At 36.5% G+C, this 15976-nt stretch overlaps 1 protein-coding gene across 2 annotated transcripts in view; it reads left to right on the plus strand.

Moving 5' to 3' along the window:
• rabgap1l (RAB GTPase activating protein 1-like) overlaps window positions 1–15976 on the plus strand; it is a 351445-nt gene that overhangs the window by 305412 nt on the left and 30057 nt on the right. The gene's annotated exons all lie outside the window — the stretch shown is intronic.

Genomic DNA, 15976 nt, shown 5'->3' on the forward strand with positions numbered 1-15976 from the left:
CAGCAATGTGTATAAAGAGAGAAGAGGCTTCAAGAAACCAGCAATGATAGCTGGACATTGTCATTGGGTCAGGTAGCTGGTTTTCAAACTTGTATGTTGTTGTTCACAGGGAATGAATAAGGGGTTTTGTGAAACCACTCTTCTGTGATAATGAGAGACTCATAATGGCTTTTTGAGAACAGAAAAGGAGATGGCATTTGATATTTCTATTCCCAGTGTACAGCTTAATGGGCAGTAGGCTGTAGTGCAGGGAAAATGAAGCCAGGAAACAGCACTGAGCAAACAGTGTTGCTCTGTGGGCTGGATGCAGAGTTGGGGATTTTTAATCAAAGAAGAGGTTAGGTTACTGTGCCTAAAACAACAGAAATGAAATCATTTTGTATTTTTGTTAATTTCCTGCCAGTCTCCTTCGAGATTCTCTGCAAAGGTCATCTACAAGACTCGTCCACAGGGAAACTTGCTTTTTGCAAGAGTCATATAAGACAGGTTTTTTCAGGTTACGATCCCTGTAAAGTTTGACAGACATTATCTGGACTTTATCTTTATTCATAGCTGCTCCACTGCAAAACTGTTACACATTTCTCAATAGTCAGGGATTAAGCATCTTCATGGTATAGACATGGCAACAGTGTGATAAAGTGTGCTTTAATTATAAATTACGCTAAAAAAACTGTATAATAAAGTATGCTAAAACCATGCACCCTTGAGTGAACTTATTTTAGAAAGAAGACCTTGATTCACCTTTTAATTTTCATATGAATCCTTTAGATAATGCACTCATTAAGAATCACATCTCCCAATATGTGGGCAGATATGTTTTAACTTGGCAAATAGTTTCACCTTTTATAGATAATTAGATTTTATTTTGAAGCCTTGACTTTTAAAAGAAATTGGTTTAAAATGCACATTTGTCTTTATCTTTTATGTCAAGTTGTATTAATCTTTTCTCTGAGATTAAGTTCCAATAAATTACATTATATTTCCAAAATAAAGGAGAGTTTCAATGTCTATGCTAATTAGATACGGAGGTGCTAATGAGAATCAGTATCTAAATACAGTATTAAGAAAAATGTATTAATAGTTAATTGCTCAGACTTACATCATGTTTTTGTGTTTCAAGATTTTACACTCTAATATAAATTGACCTGTTTATTAAGTAATGCTTTTCTGATACAGTTTTTGAAAGCATTTATCTACTCTCAAAGGCTGCTTGCTCTCCTCTGTGAACAATGCTTTGAAATGGGTAAGGGTAATATTGGTAAAAACCATCATCTTATGTTAAATTTGTAAATATTAATATATTAATAGAAAGCAATACATGTGCAAATGTAGCAATGCAATGCATTTTACAGTTTTTCTCAATTGCTTAGAAGAAATTCCTGAAGCAATCCTGACAGTGTCAAAACACTGTACACATATTTCCCGACTCTGTTTCAGTTTGCAAACTAACACATTACTAGTGCAAAATTCCCTTAGAAACTCAAAGTATTTACCATATGGCTCAAAATCAAATAAGACTACAACACAGTAAATCAGTTTCTGTAAATGAGAAGCTTTCTTTCCCAGTATGTAAACAGCACCTTACTTAATATTAAATATCATCTTCAATGTGTGCATGTTTCTCTACCTTCCAGTCTAACTGTCATTGAAAGTGTAATTAGTGTATCAATAGTCTTATCAATAGTGTTGCTGTAAATAAGGACATTGCCACACACAATACAACAAAAAAAACTATATATTCAGGAAAAGGGTCCTAACAGTTCATTCATTCAGTACAATGAAACAAATGTAATACTTAAAGTGAAACAATACAATATTTTAAAGTGGTTCACTTAAATCAAAACCAAATAAAAGTGTAAAAGAAAGTAATTCAATTGCACATATCTCCTTTGTCATCCAGTCTCTTAGATTTTTATGAGTATTACGAATACAATAAAAAAATCAGAAGCTACTGCACTAGCAGGAAAGATGAGAGAGATGAAGGTGTAGCACTACATATTAAAAAGAGCAGTCAGGTACAGGGGCTTAATGTAGAGGACTCCATCCATCTGTATACAGTAGGTCAGACACATTAAAAAAAATGAAGATCACAACCTAGAGAAATCATGGGTCCGTTGTCTTAAAAAAACATGAAAAGAGCTCAAGGATAAGGGTGTGCTACAAACCTCCCAATTCAGGTATTGTGGTGCAGACTAACACAATGAAATTAACTTTTATTTGCAGAGAAAGAAGGTGGTTGGTTTGGTTGGTTTTAATTTCACTTACAATTAAAAGTAGAATGCAGTAGGAATGATCTCAAATCAAGCAGAGAACAGAATGGCACCAGTTTGAAGATATTCAGCACAGAACAGATTAATCCTAAAAGTGAGTACATAGTACTGGTAATACATACACAATACACTTTGCATGGGTGCTTCGGCGCTGTGGTAAGTAAAGGGATCTGAGTGTTTGTGTAGATTTATCTGTGTCCTCATTAAGACAGTGTGGGAGCAATAAAAATATTTGCATACATGAGGTGTCATGCAGCATACAGCAACAACTGTCAACAATTGCCAGCAGCGAGATCATCCTGAAACTCACAACTGGCAACCCACTAAAGCTAAGCAGGTGTGGGTTGAGCTTAGTCGGTACCTGGATGGAAGACCTCCTGGGAAAAACAAAGGTTGCTGCTGGAAGAAGTGTTAATGGGACCAGAAGGGGGTGCTCACCCTGCAGTCTGTGTGGGTCCTAATGCTCCAGTATAGTGACGAGGCCATTAAACTGTAAAATGACACCATCTTTTAGATGTAACGTAAAACCGAGGTCCTGACTCCCTGTGGACATTAAAAATCCTAGAACGTTTCTCAGGGTATTAATGTGTTACCCTGATGTCCTGGCCAAATTTCCCATTGCTTTTTTATCAGTGGCCTTCTACTAATCCCCGTCTATGCATTGGCTTTATCACTCTGTTCTCCTCCCCACTGACAGCTGGTGTGTGGTGAGTGTACTGTGTGCACTATGGCTGCTGTTGCATCATCCAGCTGGATGCTGCACATTGGTGGTGGTGGAGGGTAGTTCCCATTACCTATAAAGCGCTTTGAGTGGAGTGTTCAGAAATGCTCTATATAAGTGTAAGGAATTATTCATTTTTAACTGCCGCAGTATGCCAAAAAGTACCTTTTTTATTTTTTCAAATAAGCTGATGCAGGACTGCACTACTCTTTAAAATTGTCAGATGGCACAGTGAATCCTTTATGTAGCTCTGGGGATGTGTAACTGTCACACAATACGTTTTTAATAAGAAAAAGTAAATGTTTATTTACCCATTAGTGCTCTCCTGTGCTAAATATACTGTACAGTAAAACTAACAGAATGTTTTCAGTTTTTTATTACGGTATACAGAATTACAGGTTGAAAATCCTTTATCCGAAATTCCAAAATCCAAAAACCTGTAGTAATTGTTGTAATGTCTGGGGCTGCATTTATCTTCAAGTTTGTAAGCAGTGATCATCATGTTTTGTTTTGTTTTGTTTTTTTGTACAGTAAGTACAAAACATTATTTTTACGTGAGATCTGAATTTCACCTCCATGTATGAGTGTAACTTGACTAGCATCATTACTTGTACATTACTTTAAAAATAAAATGCTGACTTTTTTCAGTTTTCATTTTATTTACCTGTAATCATATTCAATGCTTTGTTTTTATACCTTACATAAAACTTAATACCTGTATAGTAAAAAATAAAATACAAATGGCGTACGTCTGCTGTAACCTTCTAATCAAAACATGATAGACTGATATTTTACCTTTCTGATGGTATTATGTTTAAATAATTATTAAAAATGTATATAAAACTACATTCAGGGTATATGTATAAGCTATATTATGAAATGTAAATGGATATCGTGTTTAGACTTGGGTCCCATCCCCAAGCTGTCCCATTTTATAGATGCAAATACAAAAATATTCCGAAATCCGAAAAATCCTAAATCCGCAACACTTTCGGTCCCAGGAATTTTGGATAAGGGATTCTCAACCTGTATTAGTAATTGTGTATAAATAGTAATTAGAAAACAGATAATTTTATTTTAGATTTTGATTGTTAAAAATATATTATACTTAGTGGCTTTGAAAGCAATAAGTAAACACACAAAAAGTGGCTAGTAGTGATTTGAATGACTTTTATTGATGGACTTAATGGTTGCATACTGTAAATTACACTGAACTATAAAATACACTGAACTGCACTATAAAAATATTAGTGTATTTCTCACTAAATTCATGCACGTTTTCATTTTTTTATTCATATCGTTTGATTTCAAAACATAATTGGTCTGATTGGTTTCACTTCCTCTGAAAACAATTATAACCAATAATTTTAGTCATTGGTTGTCTGTAATATATTTATATATTACAAAATGTATAATGTATAATGCTTCTTTCTCTAATAATAAAACACAATCAATAATATGTACACATCCACACCCATGTTCTTTTTATCAAAATTCATGTGAATTTATAGTCACATTTTGAGTAACAAAATCAAACATAAAAACTACGAAGAAGCAATATAAGGAACATTTAGAAACCACCTCCAAATGTAGAGAGTGAAGAGGAAGGCATCATACTATTCGATTCATAATGAGAGTTCACATCACTAATTCCACTAGTATGGGTGAGAGCTAGCACAGAGCCTATGGAGTGGCACGAGAGACATGTGTGATACAGTTCGCTGCGTGTTGCTTTGTTTGTTGTTTGCTATTGTGTTTGTTCTTACTAATTTTTGGTTTAGACTTTTTTATGGACCCTAACATTTGTAAAAAGAGGTACAGGTATACTATATTGACATTTTCATACATAACAGTATGTTAAATATTAAATTAAATCTAAATAATAAACGTAGCAATAAAACATGGAGTACAGTTACTGTAGCAAATCCCTGGGGCTGTTTCACAGAGCAAGATTACTCAGCCAGATATATAAAAATATTTTGTGTATAAATTGTGTAGTCTGTTGAGGACACAATGTGTTCTTTTCTTGTTTACATACACATTAAAATAATTTTAATTAATTAAATTAATTTGTATAATGCTTGTTTAAGTGACAATGTTACTTAAAATATGTAAGCCAAATGTTGCCATGAGTATATAAAAATGCATATTTGATTTATTGTAATGCGATCATTATCATATCATTTTATCTTTCCCCACGCCCAGAACATTGCTAAGGTGTTTTTATCATGTAAATCAATACAGAAACTGGTTATTCTGATGGCTCATTAAAGCCACTCTCAGCAGTTGCATATCCAAGACTTTATATTTGGGGTGGCAGGGACACTAGCATAAAACAAACAGTGATCCCAAGGTTTTTGCAATTGATGAAAGCTGGGGGTTTCACAAAGGAAATTTGCTGCAACCTGCCAAGAACTATATCTTACTCTGTCGAATGTGCTCCCATATTAGAGTATTTCTGATGCCCATTTCGGCAGTCTCAAATATATTGCAGCTGAAAACCAGGACAACCAACTAAATACAGCACATTTCTCTAAAGAGATACACCACTTTTTTTGTTTAGTGATAACTAATATGGTATGGTTGTGGGTTACACTGTTCTAATGCATGACATATTTAGTTGAAAATGTGGACATTACAGTTGTTAGGAGCAATAGCAATTCCATTTGTATGTAAAATAATTTTGAAAAGTGATCTCTTGCAAAGGTTTATGCTACTTAATCGGCGGGACAAACAGGTGCTTGATAAAGCCTGCTATATACAAGAGTAGTATCAAAAGTCCTACATGTACATGTATGAGTTTATTAAGTCCTAATTAGGAGATAGGCGTCCAGATTGGGAGCAATATTGTTGACTCAACTGATATTATGATGACACATTTTTTTCTTGTGTTACCAGGAGGCTGCCGTAGATAGTATTTAGTTTAACAATGTGACTTAAAATATGCAAGACAAATTATGCCATGAATATATAAATATGCGTAATCAATTTATTATGAAACCACAGACATCAACACAGCAGCTGCATATTTGTTCATTGTGAAAGCGCTAAGACTGCACCTTGGCATTATTGCTGTACAAAATAAAAGTTAATAACCCTAATCCACACCTGCATGTGAGTTCAGGCACTGTGTGCCCAGCAGGTGTTATGTTTGTGCGAGCATTACAGGTAGAGCTTGGTTTTGAACTTCATTTGCAATATTGTTTACAGTTTTGTTAACCATATTACAAAAAATGTATTGGTCTGGATTCAATACAAAGAAGAGCAACCAGACACATTCCAGCTGCTTAAAGAATGGCCTATACTGACTGACTAAAATAACTGAACCATTTTATCCTAGGATAGGCAAGGCATTGACATTAACACAGTGGACATCTTAACAAACAACCGTGCAACATTAACCAGAAGACACAAATGAAAAATATGGAGAAGTGGGGGAAGTACCTTTAAAACCAACTATGAAAAGCACTTTTTTATATAAAGGATTCTGTGTGGAGAAGTTTACTCTGTTGAATCTGATACCTTGACTTCTTTCAAGAAATCTTTGGAGCTATTTATCTTCAAGCATCCTACCAGAACAAGCAACAGACCAGACTTTTTGCTTTGTTTTCTTGTTTCCCTGGAAATAGACAATCAAAGTTTAAAGATAAATAAACAATAGCTTCTTCACTAGGACCGTCTCAATAGTCCCTATCCTCCAATGCCTCCAATACATGTCTCTTCTCTTTTCTAATGTGTCTTTGGAGCAGCAATGGGCCCTTTGTCCAAAGACCTAAATGTGTACCGTCTGATTTAAGTCACACCTGCTATACGGTATATAAATCACAAAAGCTGGGGGGCTTACTTGTATTTACTGTATGTGAGTTCTTTACCCCAGGAAGCTCAGTGTTGGAATGGTGAACATGAGGTTTATTTTTCTGTGTGGTTTTGAATGATTGCTGGCTAATGACAGAAAGGTTGTCATGACAACATAAGCTCTTTTTATTGTTCATTTGCTTTCCTTAAAAACATCACCATTCAAAGGGATATTTTTACAAAAAGTGTCTTTCGGAAGGTATTGTAGATACAGTATAAAGGATATTTTTTTGTATATCCCTTGTCATAGCAGTTCATTTTTCAAGGTCTTTACAGTATAATAGATGAAGAGACTGTATGCCTTACCAGCAAAGACTTTGTTACTTAAACATTGTCACTGTTACTCTGTGATGCATTTCAACATTTTTTTTATCACTGGCCTTTGTTTATTCTTACTTCTTACTCTTTTTTATGCTGAACAATGTTGTATTATCTCAGTAGAAATTACTTGTACGGTTAGACTGAATAGAGGTTTAGCACTAGTCTGGAATGTTTAAAAAGTTTTCATTACATTTTTTGATGATAAAGACAAATGGCAGTGGCATTTTGAAGTGAGGCACTTTTGTGTATATTTTGTCTTGAATCAAATGCTCTGTCTCAGGTAGAAGGTGCTCTTTTGGGTTTCTTCTAGAGTGTTGTTGACTCCAGTAACTGTTTGAAGTGTTGTTGTCTGGCAATAGCAGCTGTCTTCACAGTGTGCATTGTGACCTCCTTTCTTAAGTCCCTAAGTATCTTAATTCAGTTATCATCAGCCCATAGTTCACCTCTGGTTTGTTATTTTTTTTTAAAGATAGTGTTGAAAATATCTGTATTTAGAATTTCTATATGTTAGGTAAACCTATTCCTGATTAAACTGTAAAGATTAAATTTGCTTTCTGCCCTCTTGTCATATCTCTCCTCCCTACTGTCATTCCTGTTTTTCTTTTTTTCTCCTTTTTTATTAGACCAGTGATGATAATCACATTAGCTGTTGGCTGTCTTGAAATTCCATTCTTATTAATGTGGGACATTCTGGTCTCTTAAGTTGAAGACCTATCTGGTTCCCACTTATTTGATATTTACGTATCTAGCTCCGTGGTTCTCAAACTATGATACGCAGAGCGCCCCCACATTTGTTGTGTGCACTGAAAAATTGGGATGGGTTTTCATATTTTCTGTTTTAATAAAATTAGCTTATGTGTCAAATATGCAGCCTATGTACTACGATACAGCGTACGCTAATACTTGAGTGGACACAAGAACTACTATGTAATTCTATACCATTGTATAGAAATGCGTGCTACGAACGTACCTGTAAGTGGCCAGTTGCATTTAAAAACAGTTATCTCCAGCAAATAGGAGGGTAGGAGAATGTGCGTGATTTTGGAACAATGCCAATCTTATAAGCACAGGAAAGCATAGAAATACGTGCTCCAAACGTAAGTGACCAATTGTATTTTAAAAAAAGTTATCTTCAGCAAATACGGAGGTAGGAGAATGTGCATGGTTTTGGAACACTGGCAGTCTTGTGAGCACAGGAAAGCGTGATAGATAACAGAAAAATATTTAAGGACTGTCCTATGTTAATTTGAGAAAAATACACGAGTGTCTCTGTGTTTCGCTCCCATGCTCATTAAATTAAATCTTCTTTTTACTTCTGAGATGGACTCCTGAAACAGAAACGGGAAAAAATGCAAGCTTGCGGATTACTAAAGCAGGTAAGCCCCACACTATTTGTGAATAATGTGTGGAGCTAAACAGCTCGACCTGCTGCCCCTGCTGAAATACACAGTCTCTCATAGAATTATTGATATGGCAGATGATGTAAAAAGTACGCTGATAGAGCGTGTTAAGATGAGCAGATGCTTTTCACTGCAATTAGATGAGTCTGTGTATGCCTTTGATTTGGCCAATTTGCTCGTTTACGTTAGATACCAGTTTGAGGGTATGTCCCATGAGGACTTTCTGTTCTGTAAGCCGCTACCAACAAGAACTACAGGAGAGCACATATTTCAGCTTCTGAATAAATGTATCGAAGAGAATGGCATCGACTGGATAAAATGCGTCGGAGTTTCACGGTGCTAGAGCGATGACAAGCTGACACAGCGGTGTAGTTGCACGAATTAGAGAGGTTTCTCCAGATATGAAGTGGACGCACTGCAGCATCCACCGTGAGGCCTTGGCAGTCAAGAAAATGCCTGAGGATTTAAAATCTGTTAGAGTCTGTTGTGAATTGTATCAAGGCTCGACTAAACACGCTCACCCCTCTCACTGAAATGGTGCTTTTTTATTGTTTTATTTTAATTGTTGTTGTTCCTGTTGTCATTCTGTAAAGCACTTTGAGAAGCCACCTTTATAGGCGTTTTATCAAATAAAGTGTATTATTATGATATATATTTATTATATGTGTGTGTGTGTGTGTGTGTGCGCACGCGCTCGTGTTGGTCATTGAGATTTTCTGTGGTTCCTATGAGAAGATGACTTGTAGGTGGTACTTGGATGCTTTGGTTTGATCAGGAGCGGTTCTTTGTCCAAAAAGTTTGAGAACTGTCACGAGCAAGTTTTTTCCGGGCCCTATGCAGACGACACGATCCGGAATTGTGAGGAAACACTGGGGAAAAAGTCATGCAGGAGACGGGTATGGAGACAGGGGGCGTGTCCAAGAAGTACAGGTGTCCAGGGAGAGTGAATCCGGGGCGAACAATCCATGAGAAAATCCAAACGGGTAATCCAAGACAGAAGGTAGAGTCCAAGGCCAGGAGATCCATCCAGAGAATAAAACCATGAACCGGGTTGGGACCGGCGGGGCGTGGAATCAGGAATAGAAGTTTAAAACCATAACGGAGCCAGACACAGCAGGACCCCGGGCTCTCACGAAGCGGAATTCAATGAGGAACCAGGAGTGACGTCTGCGTCTGGCATTTAAGGTGGAACAGAAATAAGAAACAGGTGCAGGTAATGGGAGAAAACGAGGAAGGGCTGGAGCGCCCTTAAGAAGAGGTGTAGCGATCGTGACAAGAACCACTGATCTAGCTAGTTATGACTGAGTGGGTTTGTCACTAAGTAGGCTCTTTATCAATTCGAACGCCTTAGCATGAAATTCATGTACCCTACTGTACCTCTACAGCCAGAGTGACTCTGCAAGGTAAAGGACAACAAAAAATCTCTTCTGTTCATATTGGACATTTAGTATATTAATGATCTACTACATTTAGGCTTGCACAGTTTAAGTGTCACTAGCTATGTATATTATTTTTTTTATGATTTTTAAAATTTAAGTTCAGTGCAGTAAGAATGTAAGATGAAAATTAAAAGAGTTTAAACATTTTAAGTTTGAAATTGACTTTTAGGTGGTTCTTACTATTTTTTCTCTTTTATCATAACTTAAATGTTACTTCTGGACCCAAACCTGCCCTCTGGTATTTTCTCATTAACATCTTCTCACTTTACAATGAGAGCTTTCAGCATGACAGGGTCCTGCACAAGCTGTGGACAGAATAAAAATAATTCTACAAGTTCTTTGATAGTGTGCACCAGTATTCTACACTCAATAAACTTTTGTAAAACATAATCTCTGCATGACAGTCCTGATTTATTCAAGAGGTGAAGTCCTGTGAACAAAAAGGCAGCACAAACCTTCCCTCTCATCTTAGAGTTCCCCAGCAGGTATAACTGGTCCAGAAAAAAATAACATTTATTTGTATAGCTAGCATGCTGCAATTGATCCCAACCCTGACATGCACAACTACGATAAAACAGACACAAGGGAGACAGTAAGGGTCTTTAGATGGGGCTAGCTGTTGAAGTTGTACCAGTTACTGCAGAGGTTGTATTTTGAAACAGGCCATCAAGCAGTAAATTAAATGCTAGTCTTTATCTGTGAGCAAACATTTTGAGTTGTTTCCGCCTAGTTTTTTTTTACAAGGGGGTGTGGTGTCTGAAGTCTATTTGCAAGTACTGTGGGCTGTCAAAGGCTGTTGCTTCCTGAATGTGCGAAACAAGCCTTTAAAGTGAGAAAAGTGCAGGGAGAAAGAGGGAGTTTGTAAGAGAAAGGAGGAGCAATGGAGAGGGGTTGAGGTGTGGGAAAACTACCTGGACAGCAGACTTCAGCAGGTGTATAGAAGAACCAGAGCCTCAGTCGTCAAGGGAGAGTTATAATTCACACATGGGCTGTTCTCCTGCCTGAAATGCCTGCTTTCGTTCTGAGCACAAAGAAGCTCTCAGCGCCTCACAGACGCCCTGCTCGTATGTGCCTGCCTACAAGTATGCATTCCCAATGCTAGCACAAAGAAGAAAACGTATCTCTCATCTTTTTTCTAAGGGGGATTCACTGCCTATGCATATACCTGCTTTGTACGGAGTGGTCTTTTTTTCCAATTACAGAAGCTTGTTCTTCTCTTTTTCTGTCTGCAGCATTGCTGGTTAGTAAGTCTTTCACATGTAAGAGCAATGTTGGTTTAGACACCGAATCTGTGTTTATGTTTTGTTGTGGATGTGGTATGGTATCACGTGCTCCTATTTTTTAAATAGTACTTCATTTGTTTTCTTGCTGGGATCCTCTACCAAAGTCTTTTACAGACAAAGAAGGAAAGACAACATGACTACGTTTTCCTCCCACTCTTGGTTTCAATGTAACTGGATTGCCACCTTCATGTTTCATTATTATATGAAAGACCTGTGCGCTTTTGAATGGATTCTCAAATAACAAAGCCTTTTTTGCTGAGATGTGACACATTAAATGTTTTTTATCAAGGACCACTTTTTGCAAAGCATCTAATAGATGTGTAGAAGCCATCTCAGAGGAAAAGTAAATATGTTGACGGGCATGTGGAAGACAAGAGCATTGCCAGGTGTTGAACTGGTTTAAGGCATCTGTTCAGTTCAGAAGGGGGATTTCTGCCTGACTTTTGAATGATAGCGAACTCAGGGTGAATATGCTGGGTTGTATTTCCTGTGAAAAATGCAAACAATATTGACTGCTTTATGAGCTTAATCACTCTTATGGATATTTATGAAGGCAGCTGTAGGATTCACTCCTCTATACTGACAAGTGGATAAAAAGGCATTAAGGAGTGTTTCACTGATGTACAGCATAGCCTGAGCTAAAACTTGTGCTGTGAATGGGTGTGTAAGAAGCCATCTTCAGAGGAATATCTCCTGTATACTGCTGCATCCTCAAAAGAATAATTTGCAGATCTAGAAAATATATGATTGTTCTACAGCTGATTATTATTGAAAAATATATATCCCTTTTGTTATGGCACTCTACCTATAACATCAAATGAACTGTTAAAGTCTCCAATTTGTTAGATACTCAAAAACCTAGGACAGGGAACTTTAGGGGAAGGATGGTCTATCTTTATCCTCTTGCTGAGTATAAAGAACATAATCAGGAGGTTTTTATTGGTTTTTTTTTCGTTTACTTATTTCCTTGTATTAAAGAGAAGGTTAAATGATAATCAGCTTACAGCTGTAGGAATTTTCTGGCTCCTGCTCTGCAGAACAGAGCCTTTGTGTGAATAAAGATTAGAAAGAATTAGAATTTTCACAGTTTTAAAATCTGCAGGAAGAAAAAAGCTTATAAGATCTTTACTTGTTCAGTTTTCTAACAGAAGGTTGAGTTTTTTTGTTTAACTTATCTGTACAAGTAGTGTTAAAGCAAAGGAACCAAAGAAAACGGAAACATCTTGTGATTTGGGCTGCATTGTGCCCTCTCCTGATTTATAAACAAGCAGATATTTTTTAAACATCATGGAGATGTGTTGAGATAGTGAGACTTAGCAATGCTGCTGTACCAGGAAATGGTTGCCGAGGACTTCATGTGAAATACTCAGCTCACAAGCTTTTGCAACATTGCACCTCTGGAGACAATTGTGTATTTCAGAAGGGGAAATCTGAGACAGAAAACTGAGCTGGCAGGCACACATGACCACATAGTGGAACCGCGCACGAGCACTGATTATGGGTGACTTATGATTGTACGTCCCTGGACTTCAAACCAAATACAGCTTCTTTCGATTACAGGAAGCAGGTGCTGGTGTTTTCTGTTTTTCATTAAACACCTCCCCCCAACCTCCCACCTTAGGCATCTCCGCCTTGTCTCAGGCCTTAAAGTGGGTGGATCCCACAGTGTGACTTATACACAGCCTGGTAAACCTGTTGCTCATCTCCTTCTGGATTTCACCTGCTTGTTGCTAAAGGAAGTCTGTCAAGATGATGGAAGAAGTGTCCATAACGGTGGCTTACGATGCCCACGTCATTAATCAGATCTCCGAGGAAGACTTCTTGGCCAGCATGGTGGCTGACTCTAAGCCAAAGCCTGTGGTAGGTTATCAGTTTACTTCATATAAGAAAGAATGTCTCTTACATTATTAAGATAAGATTACATGTAAAGTTCATAACTCAAGCATCCTACAGAAAAAGACATGGATCTTAAGCTGCAGCTCATTCATTCACAACTTCATATAATTAGTCTCTCGTACAGTTCAGGAGCATTTGTCTTCTTTTTGTTTGGGAATGTGAGTGAAAGATTTAAAAAAATCTAAAAATCCAAAATAGTGGAACAAAATCTAAATTTAAGACTTCTTGTGTAGAGTATTTCAAATTCAGATTAATATTCTAAAATCTAAGTAAATGACAAAAAAATTGACAAAAAAAGTACATCTTGAATATTTGATTGTATTAGTTTTGCAGCAAAAACTTGTATACACATTTTACAGTATTAATATGGATTGTTAAAAATCAGCCTGAAGTGTTTCCTTGGCCCTACTTATTTATTTCCTGTTTATACTGTACATAGAGCCTTTTCTAAAGCAAAAGCATGCAAATTTAAGATTCATTTTACACTGGTGTAAGGAAAACGCCGCAGACACTTTGGAATTATGATGACGTAGTAAAAAATAAACCAGAATTTATTTTCACAGGTTACAAAAGAAAGGGGTATTCTTAAAATGAGGACAGGCCTAATTATAGAAGACTTAATTATTGTTGTATATTTTTTGCACTGTCTCTAGTCAAAATTATTTTGGGGGGAAATCTGAATACTACCAGAGTCATGTTCTGAATTCAATATAACAAATCAAATAAAACATTATACACATTCTTAAAAAGGCTTGAGGTCTGTATTGCTGGAGCACTGCTACTTTTATTATATATTAGAAGCAGGATGTTTCCTCAACACATGCATCATCAAAAGCTCCTTGTTTCTGTTCTATTCCTCACCATGAGCTGCTGTTTTTTTCCTGTTTTTTTTTAAGAGTTTCTTTTCCATACAGCTATTAAAGGCTCGCGGCATGTTTTTTCACTGCAAGCGAAGATTTTAAAAAAGGTTGATGACAATAATTTCTATCTGGATAGGTCAGATTCTGCCAGAACACAATCTGCACAGCACAGCCTGTAAAGATGTTAAATACCCCCAAAATTGACTTTCTTTTACAGTATATGGCCTCATAGAAACCAGTCAGCATACAGTATAACTCAGGATGGCATTTTTTGTGGCTTCCATCAAATTCAATTTTCCAATAGTTAGTATTTAGTATGTAGTAGGCATATGTTAAGTAATTGGCACTTTGAGTACTGCTTTTCCTGACCAGAAATTCTAGTAGGTCAGGTCATATTGCTCAGAAAGGCTTTAGTCTCATGCTAATAGGCAGAAACTGTGCCCCAGGTCATTTTGTCCTTTTGTAAGATCCTTCTTACCCTCTTGGCTAAAGGTCTTTCTAATCAATAACTGATCATTAAGATTCTTATTTGGTTGGTGTTTTTATTTTTCATATTCATGAATGGAGAAAAAAAGCTGTTATGTGATTCTTGTACCATTCTGTCTCTAAATGTTTTTTTGACAAATATTGAACTGCTCTTTGCAAAGGATGAAGAATTGGGTGATTGTTGTTGAGAATAAAATTCAACACCAGTGAAGAAATCTAACTAAATTAGATTTATGAACAAGCACTTTAAGGCAAACAAGTGATATATCATGTTTTCTTTCCCAACTTCACTAAACATTGTGGGAGAAAGAAACATATGCACATTTACATCTGTACCCTTTTAAAAACTCAATACAGCAGCCTTGCTGAAATTCACCAGTTCTTGCAGCCTAAATTGCTATTTAAAAGGCTCAGGAAATAAAAGTTAGTCTTTCTGTTACAAAACGTGTCTTAGCAGAAAATGGTTCAAAATGTTTTATTTAAAAATAAAAAATAAGGTAGCATTCTTAATCAGTTGTTGATTGTTTTGGATTTCCCAGATGAATGTAGGCAACATGGTGAGTGAACACCTCATTTTTGAAAATTTTAATCTGAATACACAGATGGATGCTATTATTTACATATTCAAACTGCAGCACAAAGATGGAGAACATCATCTTTAAAGAGCAAGAACCCCATGATGTTCAACTGAATTAATAAATGAATAAAGTGAAAATATGTCCAGCTTCACATTTTGTAGCAGAATTGATCAAAAAGCATCTTTCCACTTTAAGAACAAACCTGTGCTGAACCTGTAGTTGTGAAACACTTTTAGTTGTTTTCAACCCGTCATATCTTGCATGTCCCTTGAAATATTGAGACATGATTCAGTAAGTTTAAGCCCTAGAGATGAGTGTACCGTACAGAGGGACTCACATTTTTCCCTGGTTGTGTTTGTGGAGCCTTCATGCGGCAATCTGCACTTCAATAGCTATTCTGCCCTAATAAAGACACACATGCTAAAGCTGAATGTGTCTTTACTTTAAGTAGGTAGCTGTTTCAGCATGTGTAGGCTACAAAGGAACAAGTAAAGGTTTATTCCATGCTGAAAAGAGAAGAACCACAATGTTTTACCTGTTTCATTTATTGAGTGGATTATGTTTGTTGCTCAGATCCCCAGGTCCCCAGACATCGTTTCCCAGTAGTACTCCTGTACTCTGTTTGATGGTGTTGTTTTGAGTTCAGTAGCTACTGTAACCAGATTTCTACCTCTTACTGATTATATAAGAATATATGATTTCCAGGATTCCAACTAAAAGAATTCACTGTGTGATTTAGCAGAGATTTAGACAACAGTTTTCAGTGGCATGACACTTTAAAGTGAAACTGGAACATTGAGTTTCGCCTGATTTACATAATATCAGTATTCAGTTCTCAAAGTACAGGTTTACAGGAAAAGTTTACAT

Source organism: Atractosteus spatula, chromosome 11 (genome assembly GCF_055471065.1).
Source record: "Atractosteus spatula isolate fAtrSpa1 chromosome 11, fAtrSpa1.hap1, whole genome shotgun sequence".
NCBI classification, from domain to species: Eukaryota; Metazoa; Chordata; class Actinopteri; order Semionotiformes; family Lepisosteidae; genus Atractosteus; species Atractosteus spatula.